This window comes from Macrobrachium nipponense, chromosome 37 (genome assembly GCF_015104395.2).
Source record: "Macrobrachium nipponense isolate FS-2020 chromosome 37, ASM1510439v2, whole genome shotgun sequence".
Lineage (NCBI taxonomy): Eukaryota > Metazoa > Arthropoda > Malacostraca > Decapoda > Palaemonidae > Macrobrachium > Macrobrachium nipponense.
In genome coordinates this window covers 23,333,762-23,343,761 of record NC_061097.1, presented here as the reverse complement: position 1 = coordinate 23,343,761, position 10,000 = coordinate 23,333,762, and the positions used below count along the sequence as shown (strand labels likewise).

Genomic DNA, 10,000 nt, shown 5'->3' with positions numbered 1-10,000 from the left:
GCATATTCTGGATAGAAGCGACAATGTAAACGCTTTTGTTGATAGATTAAATGAATTATTGGTTCCATCGATAGAATTTACTTTGTCGATGGAAAGTGATTGTAGCCTGTTTCGGATTGCAGAATACATAGAGTAATATTAGGCTCAAGTTTAGTGCAAAACAGGCAAAGATCAATATTTCCGCATTTGTACGTTTGTTCTGGCTGCAATAATAATGCAAACAAATCAGTCTTCTCATCTATGTTATTGAAAGCGTTACGTAAAATTTAGCCCCGAATTTGGTGATGATGAAATGGAGGGCACTGAATTACTGGCAGGTAATATGACTATGCAAGTAATGTAAATATTCTGATGGTGTATGAGACGGGTCATAAATAAAAAAATGGCCATTTTTTTTATAATAGCAACGTAGAAACATATTGCCAAAATTTTACATGTCTCGAGTTTCATACAGATTCCAAACTTGCAATACCATTCTTGATACGCAGTCAGATGCATTTCGGTAACCTTTTAATAACTGCAGCTGATCTCAGGTCTTTAAAATTTGCTTGGTAAATCATATCTAACCTGTATTATTACCTTTTCCTACGCCTTGACTCTATCAACAGAATTCATGCAAACCAAGTTTCTTTAAACAAACATCTCCAACTAGTCGCTGTCACTCCATCTTAATCCAATTTACGTTTCATCATTACCTAACATATAGTTATGCATATTCCCTCATTGCACATTTAGTCTAACAAATATCTGTTTTCCTTCTTCGAGAAATGGTACTAGCAAATCATCTTCCTAACCCAGGTGTATAATTTCTGCCTTCTGATTTACAGGACGGCTTTTTTTTATTGTTGCCTGGTGAGCTCCTTTTTATCAATCATTCTGTCTTGCTCTCATCATATTTAGTTTTAGTTTTCTGAAAAGAAAACTGTGTCAGCTTTGTCTGTCCGTCCGTACCTTTTTTGTCCGCCACAGATCTTAAAAGGCTACTGAGGCTAGAGGGCTGCAAATTGGTATGTTGATTATCCACTCTCCAATGATCAAACATACAATCATTACAAGCTTTCTAGCCTTTGCAGTTTTGATTTTATTTGAGCCCAAAGTTAGCTGTGATAGGTGCCTCTGACAACGCGTCGGTCCTCCGGCGCAATGTTTACTTTTTGTATAGTTTCATTATCAAGACATCTCCCTTGGTGTTATCACGGTTAATTTGTATGGCGAAGCAGGGAAAGAGCATCCACCATGATGAAGCCAATATGCGGCAGAATGACGTATAATAAATACTTAGATGTGGGTGATGAAAGCTCCTAAGATGCTGGTGGTAGCTGCATATCAATTTGGCCTGGAAATCAGCTAGCAAGAGCAAGATACGCTGCTGGAAAATATCATATACGGAAATATGGAATCAGACACTGTCGAGAGCTTCAAATACCTGGCCTGGTAAAAAACCACATAAAATGAAATAGAAAAGGGACTTAAACTTGCATTGAAATCGAAATAGAATAAGGGACTGAAATTTGCATTAATACTGAAATAGTAAAGGACTGAAATTTTGCATTGAAACTGAAATGAAAAGGGATTTTGATTTTCAATGAAACTTGAATTAATAAAAGGGAACTTAAACTTGCATTGAAACTGAAATAGAACTATGGGACTTAAACTGCATTAAATAAAGAAAATAAAGCATTAAGAAACTGAAATTTTGCATTGAACTGAAATAAAAAGGGAACTTAAACTTGCATTAAAACTGAAAATAGAATAAGGGACTGAAATTTGCCAAATTGAAAACCGGAATTAGAAATAGGGAAAACTGAAAATTTGCATTGAAACTGAAATTAGAAAATGGACTTAAACTTGCATTGAAACTGAAATAGAAGGGAGGGACTGAAACTTGCATTGAAAACCGAAATAGAATGGGACCTTAAACTTGCAAATTGAAACTGAAATAGAAAGGGACTTAAAACTTGCATTGAAACTGAAATAGAGGACTTAAACTTGCATTGAAACCTGAAATAGAGCAGAAGGGAACTTAAACGTTGCATTGAAACTTGAAATAGAAATAGGGACTTAAACTTGCATTGAAACTGAAATAGAAAAGGGACCTTAAAATTGCATTGAACTGAAATAGGGAAAAGGGACTTAAACTTGCATTGAACCGAAATAGAAAATTAAAATGACTGAAATTTGCAATTTGAAACCTGAATAAGAAACTGGACTTAAACTTGCATTTGAAACTGAAATAGAAAGAGGGACTTAAAACTTGCATTTGAAAACGAAATAGAAATAGGGACTTAAACTTGCTTTGAAACCTGAAAAATTAAAGAATAAAGGGAACTAAACTTGCATGAAAATGAATAGAAAAAGGGACTTAAAAACTTGCATTGAAACTGAAATAGAAAAGGGGACTTAAACTTGCATTGAAACCTGAAATATAGAAACTTAAACTTGCATTGAAACTGAAATAGAAAAGGGCTTAAACTTGCTTGAAACTGAAATAGAAAATAAAGGGACTGAAATTTGCATTGAAAACGAAATAGAAAAGGGCAAACCTTGAAACCTGGGCAATTGACTGAATAGAATAGGGACTGAAATTTGCATTGAAACCGAAAATAGAAGAGGGACTTAAACTTGCATTGAAAACACCTGAAATAGAAAGGGCTTAAACTTGCATTGGAAACGAAATAGAAAAGGGACTTAAACTTGCATTGAAACTGAAATAGAAAAGGGACTTAAACTTGCATTGAAACTGAAATAGAAAAGGGACTTGAAACTTGCATTGAAAGCTGAAATAAGAAAGGGTTGACTCAACTGCATTGAAACTGAAATAGAAAAGGGACTTAAACTTGCATTGAAACTCGAAATAGAAAAGGGACGAAACATTTGGGCAGTGAAACTTTGAAAATAGAAAATAGGGGACTGAAACTTGCAAATTTTTTTTGAAACTTGAAAATAGAAAAGAGGGAATTAAACTTGCATAGAAACCTGAAATAAATAAAGAAAACTTTAAACTTGCATTGAAACTGAAATAGAACATTTGACTTAAAGAAAACCTTGCATTGAACCGAAATAAAAAAGGGGACTTAAACTTGCATTGAACTGAAATAGAAAAAGGGTTAAACTTAAACTTGCATTTGCACTGAAAAAGAAAAGGGACTTAAACGTTGCATGAAAACTTGAAACTAAAGAATAGGGAAAACTTGAAAGTTGCTTAAACTTGATTGAAACCGAATAGAAAAGGGACTTAAAACTTGCATTTGAAACTGAAATAGAATAGTGTTTACTTGAAATTTGCAAAATTGAACGGAAATTAAAGAAAGGGAGCCTAAACTTGCATGGGAGCTGAAATAGAAAAGTACTTAAACTTGCATTGAAACTGAAATAGAAAAGGGACTTTAAACTTGCAATTGAAACTGAAATAGAAAAGGACTGAAATGTTTCACTTGCAAATTGAAACGAAATAGAAAATAGGACTTGAAACTTGCAATTTGTTGAAACTGAAATAGAAAGGGACTAAACGTTGCAAAATGACGAAGAATAGGGACGAAATTTAAAAGCAGTTGAACTGAAATTAGAAAGGGACTTTAACCTTGCAAATTGACCGAATACAAAATTTAGGGGACTGAAAATGCATTGAAACTGAAATAGAAAAGGGACTTAAACACTTGCATTGAACGAAATATAGACTATTTGCAAAATGAAACTTGCAATTAAAGAAAAGAAACTTAAACTTGCATTGAAACTGAATAGGAGAAATTTTGGGACTTAAATGCATTGAAATTGAAACTGAAATAGGGCGAAAGGGACTTAAATGCATTGAAACTGTAAATACTAGAATAGGGACTGAAATTTGCATTGAAACTGAAATAGAAAAGGGACTTAAACTTGCATTGAAACTGAAATAGAATAAGGGACTGTAAACTTTGCATTGAAACCTTGAAATAACGTATAGGACTAAACATGCATGAAAACTTGAAATTAAAGAAAGAACTGAAATTTGCAGTGAAACTGAAATAGAAAAGTTTGACTAAACTGCTTGATGAACTGAAATAGAAAATAAAGGGACTTAAACTTGCATTGAAACCGAAATAGAATAGGACTTAAATTTGACTTGATGAAACTGAAATAGAAGGGTGACTTATCTTGCATTGAAACGTGAAATAGATTAAATGGACTTAAATTGCAAAATTGAACTGAATAGGGACTTAAACTGCAATTAAGAAACGAAAATTGAAAACCCTAGAAGGGACTAAAGCAAATTGCAATGAACTGAAATAGAAAAGGGACTTAAAAACTTGCATTGAAACCGAAATAGAATATGGACTTGAAATTTGCAGTTGAAACTGAATGAAAAACCCGGGACTTAAACTTGCATTGAAACCTGAAATAGCATAGGGGTACTTAAACTTTGCATTGAAACTTGAAATAGAAATAGGGACTTAAATTTTCAAATTGAAACTGGGATTTAGAAAGGGAAACTGAAATTTGCCAAAATAGTGGGACACTTGAATATAAAGGGACTAAACCTTGCATTGAAACCGAAAATAGAATAGGGTTACTAAAACTTGCATTGAAACCGAAATATAGGACTATTTGACTAAATTGAAAACGATGAAACTGAAATAGAAAAGGGACTTAATCTTGCATTGAAACCTGGAAATAGAAATAGGGACTTAAATTTGCATTGAAACTGAAATAGAAAAGGGACTTAAACTTGCATTGAAACGAAATAGAATAGGACTGAAATTTGCATTGTTAAACTGAAAATAGAAAAGGGACTTAAACTTGCATTGCAACCGAAATGTTCAATAGGGAACTTAAATTTGCAAAGTGAAACTGATTAGAAAAGCGAAACTAAAGAAATAGGGACTTGAAATTTGCATTGAAACTGAAATAGAAAGGGACTTAAACTTTGCATTGAAAACTGAAAATAGACAAGGACTTAAACTTGCATTGAACCGCGAAATAGAATAGGGACTTGAAATTGCATTGAAACTGAATAGAAAAGGGACTTAAACTTTGCATTGAAACCTGAAATAGAATAGGGACTTAAACTTGAAACATGAAACCGAAATTAGAAATAGACTTAATTTGCATTGAAACTTGAAATAGAAAATGGGACTGAAATTTGCATTGAAAAACTGAAATAGAAAAGGGACTTAAACTTTGCAAGAAACCTTGAAATTAGAAAAGGGACTTAAATTTGCATTAGAATAGGAACTAAACTTGCAAATTGACCCAAATAGAATAGGGACTTGAAATTTGCATTGCACTGAAATAGAAAAAGGGACCTTAAACTTTGCAATGAACCGAAATAGGGATACTTAAACAAACTTGCATTGAACCGAAATCGAATAGGGACTTAAATTTTGCAATTGAAACTGAAATAGAAAAGGGACCTTGAAATGGCAGTGGGAACTGAAAATTAGAGGGAAACTTAAACACTTGCATTTGAAAATTGGAAACCGAAATAGAATATGGGACTTACTGGCATTGAAACTTGAAATAGAAAAGGGAACTGAAATTTGCATTGAAACGAAATAGAAAAGGGACTAAACTTGCCATTGAAACGAATTAAAGAATAGGGACTTAAAATTTGCATTGAAACGAAATAGAATAGGGACTTAAACTTGCATTGAAAACCGCAAATAGAATAGGGTGGACGTTAAACTTTTGCATTGAAACCGAAATAGAATAGGGACTAAACTTGCAAATAGAAAACCGAAATAGAAAGGGGACTGAAATTTGCATTGAAACTGAAATAGAAACAAAGGAGAAACTTAAACTTGCATTGAAACCCGAAATAGAATAGGGACTTAAACGTTGCATTGAAACCAGAAATATAATAGGGACTTAAATTTGCATTGAAACTGGGATAAAGAAAGGGAAACTGGAAATCATGAACTGAAATGAAAAGGGAACTTAAACTTGCATTGAATCCGAAATAAAATAGCTTAACTGCATTGGGAAACCGAAATTAGAATTTAGGGAAACTTTAAACTTGCCTTGAAACGAAATGAAATGAGACTAAACTTGCATTGAAACCGAAATAGAAAATGCTTATTGCCTTGAAACCTGAAATAGAACAAAAAAAAAAAAAGGGCAAGAAATGCCATTGGGAAACCTTGAAATTTGCAGAAATAAAGGGAAAACTTAAATTTGCATTGAACTGAAATAGATTGGGGACGAATGAAATTTGCATTGAAAACTGAAATAGAAAGGGTGACTTAAACTTGCATTGAACCAAAACCGAAATAGAATAGGGACTTAAACTTGCATTGAAACCAAATAGAATAGGGACTTAAATTTGCGTTGAAGACTGAAACCTAGAACGGGACTGAAATTTGCATTGAAACTGAAATAGAAAAGGGACTTAAACTTGCATTGAAACCGAAATAGAATAGGGACTTAAACTTGCATTGAAACCGAAATAGAATAGGGACTTAAACTTGCATTGAAACCGAAATAGAATAGGGACTTAAAGTTGCATTGAAACCGAAATAGAAATAGGGACTTAAATTTGTTGCATTGAAACTGATATAGAAAAGGGAAGGGCCCTGAAATTTTTGCATTGAAACTGAAATCCTAGAAAAGGGTTAAACTTGAAACTTGCATTGAAACCGAAATAGAATAGGGACTTAAACTTGCATTGAAACCGAAATAGAAAATAGGGACTTAAACTTGCATTGAAACCGAAATAGTTAATAGGGACTTAAACTTGCATGCAAAACCGAAATATAATTGGGTTGGACTTAAATTTGCATTGAAACTGAAATAGAAAAGGGACTTAAACTTGCACTGAAACCTTAAATAGAACAGGGACTTAAACTTGCATTGAAACTGAAATAGAATAGGTTACTGCAATTTGCAATTGAAACTGAAATAGAAAACAAGGGACTTAAACTTGTATTGAAACTGAAATAGAAGAGGGACTTAACATTGTTTCATTGAAACTGAAATAGAGAGGGACTTAAAACTTGCAATGAAACTGAAATAGAAGAGAGGAACTTAAACTTGCATTGAAACTGAAATAGAAAAGGGACTTAAACTTGCATTGAAACTGAAATAGAAGAGGGACTTAAACTTGCATTGAAACTGAAATAGAATAGGGACTTAAACTTGCATTGAAACTGAAATAGAAGTTAGGGACTTAAACTTGCATGAAACTGAACTGAAATAAGAAGAGGGACTTAAACTGCATTGAAATCTGAAATAGAATAGGGACTGAAAAATGGCAGTGCAAACTGAAATAGAAAAAGGGACTTAAACTTGCATTGAAACTGAAATATTAAACTGGGACTTAAACTTGCATGAAACTGAAATTAGAATAGGGACTGAAATTTGTTTGCTGTGACTATATGTGGAAAAAATTTATTAAATTGATTTGTCTTCAAATTTATTTTTGTTCTTCATTTCCTATCAAGAAAACAAAATGAAAATACAACCAATTCTGAGGCAAAAGAATTGAGAGGAAAAGACTTGTGATTGAAATTCTAAGAAGGGTCTGTCAGCCTGCATTGGCAATGCTGGGATGAGAGTTTCAAAGTATTGCATCCCCAGGGCGTGACGACTCAGGAGAGCAGGATGAAGGATATTTGGGGAGTCGGGTATCAAGATTTGGGTCAAGAAGTGAATTAGGAGCTACAGAAGTAGAACAGAAAGCCGACTTTTGTAGGTGATGATGTCGTACATCAAGAAGACTGAAATACTGAAGGTAACTGATTCGCTGTAATTGTTGGTTAACTCAGTAAACCTTTATTTAGTGCAGGTTTGGTTTTTTAAATTCATCTGTCAAAACAATCACTTGGGGTCACTTCTACCATTCAGGGCTTTATACAGCCGAAAAGAGGAGTTTGGAGAACAACCAAGAAACAGAACTAGAAATTAAAGAGAAATGGAAGGGTATAAGATGAAACTGGAAGGAAAATGGGTTTCGCCAAGAAGTAACTAGTTAAAGAGGTTGGACAGCAAGATTGAAGAAAGGAAGCTAGAATGGTAGAGTTCTGTTTTTAAAAAAAATAGTCAAAGAGGGTTTGGACAGCAAGATTGAAGAAAGGAAGCTAGAATGGCAGAGTTCTGTTTAAAAAAATAGTCAAAGAGGTTAGACAGCGAGATTGAGGAAAGGAAGCTACAATGGCAGAGTTCTTTTAAAGAAAAATAGTTTAAAGAGGTTTGACAGCAAGATCGAAGAAGGGGGGCTAGAATGGCAGAGTTCTGTTTAAAAAAATAAAGAGGTTGGACAGCAAGATTAAAAGAAAGGAAGCTAGAATGGCAAAGTTCTGTTTAAGAAAATAGTTAAAGAGGTTGGACAGCAAGACTAAAGAGTGTAAGCTAGATGGCAGAGTTTCTATTAAATAAAAAAAAAAAAACTATCAAGAGACCCACCCTTTCATGTTGGAGTTAACGATGGTTGCCAATCGTTAGTTTTATTGAAAAGGTTATATGTCGAAATCTACGTGTGGATCCTGTCCATATTTTTGTCAGTTTCCCCCCCCCTTCCCCCCCTTCTCTCTCTCTCTCTCTCTCTCTCTCTCTCTCTCTCTCACTCAGATAGCGCCCTTACCTGGTGACCATCGTACGTCCACGAAGCCCACTTGCAGCTTGCAGAATTGGATATCAAACGGGAAGTGCTCGACATTCATATCGCACGACGAATCTGTATATGCCGTGTGAGAGCCATGTCCACGATCCCGACGAACTGACGATAACGTTGGTGTTGATGGTGGCCGAGCTGTTATTGCGAGTCTGCGCTGAAATTGGTATTAGTAAAAAAACGAGTCAATAGACAATGGAGAGGATTGTACGGCGCTGCTGCTGGATATGGCGCCGTCTACCTTGATTAAAATTCGGAGGAATACTTCGCTGAAGTAATCAACTAATACTACGTTTCATGGACGAGATGGCGGGAAATATAAATGTACTCGCGTTACACGTGTCAATAATCCCCTTTTCGTTGTTGCCATGCATTGTATACATAGTAGTTACAAAAATATATTTACTGTGGCAATTTTTTTTGTCAGATTATTGATATTGTAATTATTGTTCCTTAGTGGAAATTATCAGGCATTACTAGTCATTCATTATAGCAACAGGAGAGCCCTGAATAAGATTGCGTCTCTTGAACTTGAATTATCCACTAACCACAATTCATATTTAAGTTAACCACCCCTTACTCTTAATGCAAGTCTTCTTTGATAAGACAATCTGAAACAAAGTAAATAGAAAATGTGTATTCTCTAAATACTGTCCTCCGACAAATCTCTGCCTTGTGGCATTTAAGTGGGTCACTGTAAAAGGGTTAGCAAAATGGAAGGTATATATCTATTACTTTTGAGGCGGTCCGGTTATAAGGCGATGAATGGAGGACAATAGCTATTGCATGTAGAAACAGGTAATATCTAGTTTTACCAGACCAATTAGCTGATTAACAGCTCTCCTAGTGGCTGAGCCCGAAGGATTAGATGATTTTTTTACGTTGGCTAGGAACCCAACTGGTTGCCTAGCAACGTGGACCTACAGTTTATTGTGGGATCGAGAAATGAATTTCTAATCACGAGAAATTAATTTCTCCGATTCCACTTTGGCTGAGCGGGGAATCGAACTCGCGACTACGGAATCGGTAGGCGAGAGCGTAAACCACTCGTCCAACGAGGAACTCATAACCGAGGGAAAGGAGCATTTTTACAAGTTTTTGAGAGGAATGAGAAAAGTGGGACCAAGGAAGCTCGCGAGAACATTATTATATAATATATATATATATATATATATATATTATATAGTATATATATATATCTATATAATATATATATATATATATTATATATTATATATATATATATATATATATATATATATATATATATAAAATATATATATATATATAGTATATGAAACTGCTCATGCTTTCGAAGTATTCTGATTTTTATCCTAAACTTAAGAAATAAATGTCGAACGCATCAGTGACTTCTTTTGTACATTCTGTGGAGACACTCGTTTTAGATGACACTTG

At 34.3% G+C, this 10,000-nt stretch overlaps 1 pseudogene; it reads right to left on the bottom strand.

The window, feature by feature from the left end:
* LOC135209410 (neuronal acetylcholine receptor subunit alpha-7-like) overlaps positions 1 to 10,000 on the bottom strand; it is a 68,854-nt pseudogene that overhangs the window by 57,850 nt on the left and 1,004 nt on the right.